General features: G+C 39.5%; 1 pseudogene; it reads left to right on the top strand.

The window, feature by feature from the left end:
* Positions 1-201: 201 nt before the first annotated feature.
* LOC148012637 (uncharacterized) lies at positions 202-1,024 on the top strand (annotated as a pseudogene).
* Positions 1,025-10,658: the final 9,634 nt, after the last annotated feature.

Raw genomic sequence — 10,658 nt, 5'->3', positions numbered from 1 at the left:
CAACACAAAAGATGCATCTTTATAGCAAAGATGGAGTTCCATGTCAAGAGGTGGCTCGATTGATATTTGCGGATTTTCCTACGAGCTTGCTTGTGGATGCTCTAGGTCCCATCCCATTGGGTAAGTTATGCTTTCTATCACACAAGGTTTACATCAAACTCACTTCTCATATATCATAATGCCAATGTTGTTTTAGAGGGCATGACTATTCCCAAGTGGAACACATTCTCAAAGGGTCTAGTTATGGGTTGTATGGACCTTGTTCGCGAGTATTTGGCCGACCAGGGATTCTTAGTCACTATGTGCTTAGCAGAGCATATAGGTGAGTTTATTATGGATGCGGCAAGAGTGGGGCTTATGCTTCACCGCACTTGGACACTCATGTGTGACTCCAAGGCTTATCGACATCCCGTTACTAGAGAGGCGGTAAGATAACAAAGTTGGATACGTTGAACGTATGGTTGTATGTTCTAAATAAAGTTTGTGTTACATGCTTTAAATAAAAACATGGATCACTTATTCTATTTCCACTCGTGAATAGGTACTTGATCTTACTGTGTGTCTTTGGCATCATGCTGGTCATGTTGTGCCTTGCTACGACAGAGAGGCTGGGGAGAAGATTTCAGAGAGATTGTTTCCAGCGTATCGTAGCTACATGATGGATGATTGTGTCTCTCCCATGGACGTTGATGATGTCATTGTCAGAGGCGGAGCAGAGAGGTCTCATCTTTTCTTTCGATAAGTAGTCTTGCATGTTTTTGCTCTCAGGTTACCTTGTATGGTATTTTCATTGTTTCTACTTGCATGGCCACAAAGATTATGTATCTTGATTGGTGATATGGTTAGGTGGTTACTAGCTACATTTACGAAACGCTACGACTATGTTTTGGATGTGTTTGCAGGGTGTGGTGGTTTGGCGCGGGCCAGTGCAGAGGAGATGAGACATTGCATGTGTCTAGAAATAGATGATGTGCTCTATGGGGAGTGTTTGTCCACCATAGTGTGTGGACCGGTACCATGCTGAGAGAGAGTGTGCTTTTTTTTTTGAGAGACTCTAGACATTTCATTTTGTTACTACTTTTATATGTTTATTATACACTTCGTCATGTGACTATGCCCGATTTTGTCTAAGAGATTACATGCATTGGGATCTTTGATTTGTTTTTAGGAAGAGTGTACCTTGCGACTATTTGACACGAATATGTTTTACTAGTTTTCTGTTGGTTTTGTTTTCTTGATGTGTGTTCATGTAAATGCAACATGTCGTACTCCTTAAGTAAGACTATTTATATGCAGAATGGATATGTTGCACGAAAAAGCTCGAAAAAAAGAGATTGATTAGAAAAGAACGAAAATGAAAGCCCGTAAAAATAAAATCCCCATTTTGCTGTGGGGTATACCTGCATGTGAACTGTCTCTTTATCCCATGAGACCTTAGAAAATCACTGAACTCATTCGAGAGGTACTCTCCCCCTCCATCTGACCTCAAGCACTTTACTTTCAAGCATGTTTCTCTTTCAACTGCAGCCTTGAAAATTCTAAAGTGCTCAAACGCTTCACTTTTTTCCTTCATAAAATATATCCACAGATTTTTAGAACAATCATCAATAAATGTGACAAAGTAGGAATTGCCTCCAAGAGATATATTTTGTGTAGGCCCCCAAATGTCTGTATGCACAACATCAAGGATATTTCTGCTTACATCTCTGTCATGTGAAAAGGGTTGTCTTGCCTGCTTACCAAACTGACATGCTTCGCATACCTTATGAAATTCTGCAACTCTAAATGTAGGCAAACCTGTAACCAACCCTTTGGACTGCATTAATTTCAGCCTTTGTACATTTGCATGTCCAATGCGTTTGTGCCAAATTTCAATATCTGTAACAACACCTTTTCCTTTAGCATACATAGCAGCATTCATAGTAGGAATTTCAGCATCCAGAGTAAACATACGTCCAACTCTACTTTCCTTTGCTACCAACCTGCACTTGTCATTGAAGTCTTCTACAAAGCAGCCCTTTGCATTAAATCTGACTTACAGCCCTTGCTCTACCATTTGACCGACTGACACCAAGTTCTTTGTAATAGATGGCACATGTAATACATCTGAAAGACTCTTTGTCTTACCATCATGCAAGGACAATGGAACTTTTCCAATGTGTGAAATTGGGTGGCATGAATCATCACCCGTCTGCACATAACCTGCATTTTGCAAATCTTGCATCTCTTCAAACCATTCTGCATGGCTGGTCAAATGATTGGATGCACCTGAATCAACATACCAAACATCATCATGTGTTCCCTTTCCTGTAACAACATTCAGCATATGCTGCATAACAAATAGACGTTCATTTTTATCTTCATTTTGTCATGAAGACGATGCATAGTTTCCTTGCTGCAACTTACCACTGCGGATATTATCTTTCTTAGCATAACATTGGGCTGCGATATGACCTGTTTTGCCACAGTAGTGCCACACGATACCAGAGTTGTTAGAACCTCTGTTCTGCCATCCACCTCTTCCTCTAAAGCTCCCCCTACCTCTAAAGTTACCATGACCTCCTGAAACCTGCATATCGCCAAATTGCTGATTCAATCTGTTTTGCTGGTTGTCACTACCACGTCCTGTACCACGGCCTCTTGAAGAGAACCTGCCACATCCCCTTCCTAAACTGGAGTAGAAAGCTTGGACCTGTTGACCACTTTTTTTAGATGTCTCACTCTGCATATTGATCTCTTCAATGATCATAAGGGAGACCAACTCATCGAAATCTGGAAATGGCTTTCTAACATATACGGAAGTTACAAAAGACTTTCAAGCCTTTTCATTGTTAAGTCCACCCAAGGTAGACGACACCAAATCATCATCATCGGGCATTGCATCAATCGCTGCCAAGGCATCTGCAATGCTCCTTACCTTCAGTGCATACTCATTGATAGACATCTTCCCTTTCTTCAATGTATTCAACTCTTGCTTGAGTTGAATCTTTCGTGCCTTTGTATTTACAGAAAACATACTTTCAAGTATGGTCCAAGCTGCATATGAATTCTCTACATTTCTAATGTGTCCCAGCATTTTATTGTCAATTACTGCAAACAACCAATACATGACCTTTTTATCTTTTGCATTCCATTCCTTCCGTGCCTTTGCCTCTTCTGCAGTTGGAGGATCACTCACCTCCGGCTCCTTTTCTTCACCTGAAACAAACTCGTAGAGGCCTTTTCCAATAAGGAAGTTCGTGACACAGAACTTCCATGGAGGGTAGTTGTTCTTGTCGAGCTTCTCAATGATGGGGCTTCCACTGTTCTCCGCCATTATCTCAAAATTAATAACAACAGTAAGCAAATCTTCTGCAACCCTCGACCTGTAGTGCACAGCAATACACCAGACAGTCTTTTTCACTGTCTGCTCAACAATACATGCAATCTGCAACCTTTTTGCAGATAAACCTTGTGTTTACTTGCTGGTAAAAACCTTTGAACTTACAGATCTGAAATTTGTAACCTATGCACCCACCTTCGGTCAATACAGTCGAAGTCACAGTGTACCCTGAAATTGCTGTCCGCAACCTTGCGGCTCTAAAACGGGGCCTGAAATAGCCTCAGATGCCCAAATTAACTGCGGAAATACCCTATAGGGCATATCTGCAGAATACATAGCGCTCTTCGCGCACACCAAATCTCACTGCAATCTGAGATTTTTGCTATGCCCTGCTTCCGGTGCCTCCACAGGCACTATCCAAGAGAAAGAGTGGAAGGATGGGAGAGCTTCTTACCCGTGGCTTGCTTGCTCGAACCTTGCTTCTTCTCCTTCACTTCAGCCTTCGAAATCAGCCTCTCTCAGTGACGCGGCTCTGATACCATGTCAAGAATTGCGTGGTGGGGAGACTTGCTCGAGATGATGCGTCGAACACACACAAAATGCACAAGGAGAAGCTCACTCAAGAGACAAGAAGAGAGATGGAGGCAAAAAAACGTTTTCTTGCTGGTTTCTTCTTCTTCTTCCACACTCTTTACAAAGTGCTCAAAGTATAGATAAGATACAACATAAAGGAAAGTGGCCTACTAAGTCAAACAATACATAATTGATTACACTAGTCGACTAGCGCTATAACTATGCCAGATGTAAATAGGTGTAACGACCTGAATATAATAAGTAATGAGTCAGTGGCCATGTGAGAGTCATAATGGCCACCGACATGCTAAGTGTAGACGTGTGGACCCATCTAACCAGGCGGTCCATCATCAATGTCCGCATGTGTTGAGCTTGTCATCTCAACACAAGTGAGCTTTTGAGGAAGTTTTTTTGGGCAATCTCTCTATTCTTGTTTCACATAGTTCCCTTATTTCGCCCTTAGATATATCCACCTCCAGTTCTATTTCTACCACTACCATCACCATTGCTAGGGCCGCCACTACTACCACCACCACTTCCACCACATTGTTAACTCTCTCTCTCTCTCTCTCTCTCTCTCTCTCTCTCTCTCTCTCTCTCTCTCTCTCTCTCTCTCTCTCTCTCTCTCTCTCTCTCTCTCTCTCTCTCTCTCTCTCTCTCTCTCTCTCTCTCTCTCTCTCTCTCTCTCTCAATACAAAACAATTCGTGCAAGCAATCTAGATCTACATTTATATTACATTGACTTTTGACAAGTGTGCTATTGTTCCACAACTGAGAGACCAAAAGATTGTCAAAATTTTGACCACAACTAACCAGATGAACTATGATTGTATTTTGTCAACAAAATAAATTGCATTTGTCTTAAGAGCTAGCATAGTTTTTGCTTCACTCATTATAGTTTGGGTGCCACTGGAAAAGTTCATTTACTTTCAAATATAAGATGCAAGTTCTTTACATGTTGGGTTATTTGCAATGTGCACATTGTAATACTCCTACAAGACACTTTAGTTAGATGTCTCTAATTTGAAAAGCTCATGTTTCAAGGGCTTCACCACTATGTGACCCTTCATACTTGCACCTAGAGCTAATGCCAAATCTTTTTTTTCCTCTACAACTTATGAAACACTGCTCCAAGATCTGTGTGAGCCCTCACTAGCATCCACTTGTTATGTTGTCTTTAGGCTTATAGTATGTAAAGAAAAAGTATTTCTTAACATCCTTTGAATTCATGTTAAATAGATGATTTCTTATAGGTTCACCCCTCGAGTTTGGATGTGTAGGGAGATGCTCTAGTTATCATTCACTGTGACAACATGAGCAGTATATGGTTAGCTAGGAACTCAATGTTCCATGCTAGAGTAAAACACATTGAGGTGCATTACCATTTTGTGAAAGAGGAGGTACTTGCGAGAGAAATTGACTTGGTATATGTCAATACACAAGATCATATAGCTGACATTTTCATAGAGGCATTGGGTGTAGAGAAGCTTCAAAATTTTTAGAGCTTACTTGGAGTTGCACACACGCAGTTAAGCTTGAAGGGGAGTGTTGAGATGGAAAACTCAACATGTATGGACATTGATGATGGGCTGCCTAGTTAGATAGATTTGGACATCTGTACTTAGCACCTCAGTGGTCATTATGGTACTCAAATGGCCAATGACTTATCACTTATTATAGTTGGTTTGTTACATCTACCTACAACTAGCATAGTTATAGCGCTAATCAATTGGTATAGTCAATTATGCAGTGTTTAACTTAGTAGGCCCCTTTCCTTGATATTGTATCATATCTATAATTTGTGTATATTGCATTGTGTGAGGAAGAAGGTAGAAAAGCCAGTAAGAAAATGTTTTGGTCTCCATCTCTCTTCTTATGTTCTTGACTAAGCTTCCTCTTTTGTATAATGTGTGTATTTGGCAGATTAGCTCAAGCAAGCCTCCCCACCATGCGATTTGTGACCAAAAAGCCCCCAAGTGATAGCTAATACCAAATTACTATAATAGATTCATGCCTACCAACAAAAATAAATCGCAATACTACTCAACAATCAATCTATCAAATGGTAACATCACTAGCTAAGCAAACCAACCTTCTTAACCACCACTAACTACTTTGCCCAACTTGATATAACATTTGAAATGCTCTCTAGAGCTTATGAAATAATTGACCTAGGAATTTCAAATGATCAAATGCTTAAGGATGTCTCCCACTAGAAAACCACATGGGAGGACCACAACCATAGTTTTGCAAAAGCACTTCAATCCAATGACTTATCTTTGTGCACTAGCTACTTAAACTTTTGACTTGGACTCTTTTGTCAAACTACAATGTAATGGCCATTGGTGGCTATCCAAAAATAGGCCCTAAACAACTTGCACACACATATATTCATATACTTTTTGTTTATATTATTAAGTAACTAATCTCTTCCAACATTTGCACACCCAAAATTTCCCATAACACCACACAAGTCCCCCACATTGCAAGCTAGGAAGCATTTTACATCCTTTTCATGGGGGGAAGAACCAATATGAACCATATGGTAGCAAATGGTAATTGTTTTTTAATGTAAGTGATTTCTATCATTTTTTCATTTCCTCCACTACTTGCCTAATTCTCATGATGATATCTTTTTGGTTATGCAAAGAGTAGAATCTTCAAATTTTCAAGTACATGTAGTGGCACCCATGCACCAATACCTATCAAGGACCCTAGAAATAAGGACAAAATTGTCTTTACAATTAGGTAATGCAAGGAATAAAATTTACATCTATGAATCTAGGGTGTCTATAATCTAAATTTCTAATTGCTAAAATTTTTTGAAGAGGTTATTGATAAGCATGACACTGCAAAAACGTTGGTAGAGTAATCTGATGTTCAAACTTATGCTAAGGTATGCAGTGGATTTGCCCACTTAAGCACATGTGTGGATTTCATTCAAAACTATGATCCTCGCACCAAATTTAGCATTTTAGGAAACTAGGTAGGGGATGAATATAGGATAACCCAAGTAACACTTACTTCCCAACTAGTAGAACCTACCCTAGAAATCAAACAACGGACTAGGAAATACAAAAAGCTAACATGAACACCAACTATCACACAAAAATGGGAAAAACATACAATCAACTATAACAAACTCTTGTCCATTGCTATTTTTAAGGAGGAATTGCACATGATCTAACAAGTCTTCCATCATGGTTCCATAGACAAAATCCCAGGAGTCACTGCTTCATAGGGAGCAAGATTGGATACATCAATGGAGAAAAAGTAAGAGAACAAACCATTCAGAGGAAAAAGAGACAAAGAGAAAAAGATAAAAGTGAGATAAGCTCAGAAGATTCAAGGAAAAGGGCTTAGACAATAGCAAAGAAATCAATGCTACAACAAGAGAGAGTTGCACTTCACACTACTGTCAAGGAATCAAAGAAAGAGATATAGTGAATAAAGACAGTAGGTAGGAAGGAAAATGAAGACTTTGCTACAACCCTTTGATAATCCTATGAGGACATAGAAGAGATGAGACTCTCTCCATAGAGAGTACAATAAGAACTAGCTCAAAGAGAAAAAAGCTCTAGCAAAGGAAAAGAGAAGATTGTTGTGGGCTACCATACCATTCACACACCAAAGGCGGTACGACAAACAAACCCTTCTTTTTTCAAGGGTTTGACTCATGAAATCATAACTATTTCTCACGATTCTACTCACACATATATGTTACGCATCAAACTAACCTACCAATGATAGATCAAATTCATGCAATTGTAGTGAGCATGCTTACCAACACTCACCACATTGTAGTCACAACACGTTGACAAGCATTGCTCCATGATCCACACATATACTTACTTTCTCATCTTCTAGCTTGCATTGTTGTCTTGCTTGCACAAACCACCAAGGATAACTAAAGGAGAAGAAAAAAGATGGAGGAAACTTCCCTTGTTAAGATCCCTCACTTCATCACTCTCCCTCCCTCACAAGCTCTCACTACCGCTTAAGCTGATCCAAAAAAACATATTAAGAAGAAGAAATGGATGTAAGAGCTTCTCACTCGATGTCCCTCACTCTCACTCTCTCCCTCAACCTTACTCTCTACCTTGTAAGAACAAATAGCACAAGCATGAAGACCACAAGATTGCACATAGATGAATAGACTTTTCCATTATCTCTCACTTGATGCCCCTCACTCTCACTCTCTCCCTCAACCTTACTCTCTACCTTGCTAGAACAAATAGCACAAGCAGGAAGACCACAAGATTGCACATACATTAATAGACCTTTTCATTATCTCTTATCCCTTTTATACAAAAGCTTTAGGATTTTCTACCTTTTGGGCATCAAGCAATTAGTGTATAGTTTTATTGTGTGGTGAGATCTCACGATGACAAGTTATCTAGCAAGCTCAAGGTATTTTTCCACATTGATGTGCCTTGAGATTGTGCTATGGAGAAAGGGCTAGGAGGTTAGAAGCAAAGCTAGCCAACCAAGGCATTGGATGTGCCTAACTTGAGGATCCCTAGGTGTAGTATTCATGCTATGCACCTATCTAGGTTAGAGCTTTTACTCTCTTTATATTTGTTTTTTTTTTTTAAATTTACAACATTATTCCTCCAAGAGTGGTTACAAGGTGAGTCTAAGATATCCCTTGCTTATCTCTTTAACTATATCTCGTAGTTTGATGGAAGACTCTAGATAAAAGGGATGAATTGATAAAGCAAAGTGGCTATCTACATTATCCTCTAGTAGCACCACACAATAGGATGGAAAAAGGGTAGCGCATAGGTGCAATCATATCATGCCTATCTATGCCTACATTGATATCAAAGAATAAAGGGGGCACTCTTTCCTCATAAGGAGTGATGTCTTGCTCCAACAACTTAACCAAAAGATGAAGATAATTTCAAGTGGTGATGAAGGCAGGGTCAAGACAGTTGGTGAAGTGTTTAAGGAATGTGGAAAATGAAGGTCACAAATCTCTAGCTTGGAACAACTACAACTCTTCTTGCACTATGGCATTGAGATTGGGGATCTTTGGAAAGTCATATTGGCCATGAACTTGTGGATTATAATGCACATGCAACTTGGGGTAACAAGAATAAAACTCATTTTTCCTTTTGCAGCTTTTAGCATAGCAAAATATCAACCTTGTAATGTCATCCATATCTAGGACATCATTTCGCTACTCTAGCCAAAGCTTCCATATTTCTCATGGCTAATAGTTTAAGTGCTCACCTCACCTTTTGTTGTATTGAAGTTGACAAGCTTGCCAAAGGGAATCTTCATCATGTTGCTTTCTCCATTTTTTTTCTCAATGCTCTTAGTTGTCTGAATTAGTGACTGCACAGTTCTAGGGGGTAGAGCCTTTCACAACTTTCTTTCCATCAACAAATACCTTAAAATCAAACACTACAATCCAATCTCCTTATAGCTCTTGGTATTTTTTTACTAGTTCATCTAGATCTTCTCATTGTTCATCATATCCCCTATAGCCAACAAGAGGAACAATCACTTTTTGAGAAGGATCCTTTAGCACATTCAACAATCATAAATGGTACTCTTGCACTTCTAGTGGCAACACCACTAGCGATAGTCCTGGTGACATTTCATCTGCACTCTTCCCTAGCTCATCAAACTCCTATGGCTCTACAAAATCTATTGAGGAAGACATGACCTCTAGTGGCTTTATAGGGAAGGATAGCTCTGATCTAAAAGGTTTTATTCCTCCTAGCCTTATGGCTCTCAACTCCTACTCTTCATACCTAGTGTTCTTTAAATGACTTTTTAGTGCTTCTCTAGTTGGGGCTAGGGTAGAAATATCATGCACATGGCTAAAATCAAAATTTATCAATGTTGCATTAGCCAAGGTTAATTGTGCTTTTAGCTCTATTAACTCATCAATGCTATATGTGGTGATTTTATGTATGGTGTTTTTGTAGAGCTCATGTTGCTATAACATTACAAACTTATCCACATCTACCTGCATGTTGAACTAGCTTTTCCTAGATAGTAAATTGGCTATTTCATCGATTAGCTTTCTCAATACTTGATCAAAGTTCTTTCTCACTTCATTCTCCATTCTAAAGACTGCTTTGATCAAATTTGTGTCAACAGTCTATTGTAGGCCATCATAAGCCATCTTTAGTTGCTCTTGGCCTTGTCAATTCTCTCTAATGTCCTTTTTGTGCAAGGCCATCTTAGCCTTCTCCTACTCTAAGTGTATTCTTATATTTTCCATTTGATCTTACACTTCTTCCTATTCCTTTTTTAGCTCTTATAGCTCCTTGTCCTTTGCTTCTATTGCCAGCAAATCTTTTTCCATTGTTTAAGTTTGGAGGTCCTTCGACTACTGCTAACGGTTGGCTTGTACCATGAACCATTGGTAGGCCTCTTGAGCATCTCTTAATCTATCCTACCTGAAGCTCCTATTTTCCTTAAAGTGCTTCCATTTTATCATTTCTAAATTCCTCACATAATAGTTATAGGGCTTCTAGGTTTCATGTTGCACTTAGTATCAGACGACACTCTTGTGAACCCAAGGTGAACTTTGCCTAGCATAGCCTTGAAAGGGAAGTGGAACCTAGGAGGAAGAAGCTTGGTAGTGAGAGCTATGGCGGATGGAGAGCAAGAGCCAAGAGAGAGAGAGACTCAAAAGTGGGAACTCCAACAACCACAATGTGTGGCCGGGCCTTCCTTTATTCAAACAATCACTAAAAGAATAAAGAATAAGTGATTGTGACGGGCGCCCACCACCTGCAATGTG

Source organism: Lygodium microphyllum, chromosome 27 (assembly GCF_053477565.2).
Source record: "Lygodium microphyllum isolate KBCC chromosome 27, Lygodium_microphyllum_v1.1.10, whole genome shotgun sequence".
Taxonomy (NCBI): Eukaryota; Viridiplantae; Streptophyta; class Polypodiopsida; order Schizaeales; family Lygodiaceae; genus Lygodium; species Lygodium microphyllum.
Note: the sequence above shows the minus strand (reverse complement) of the source record. Positions and strands in the feature narration are given on the sequence as shown.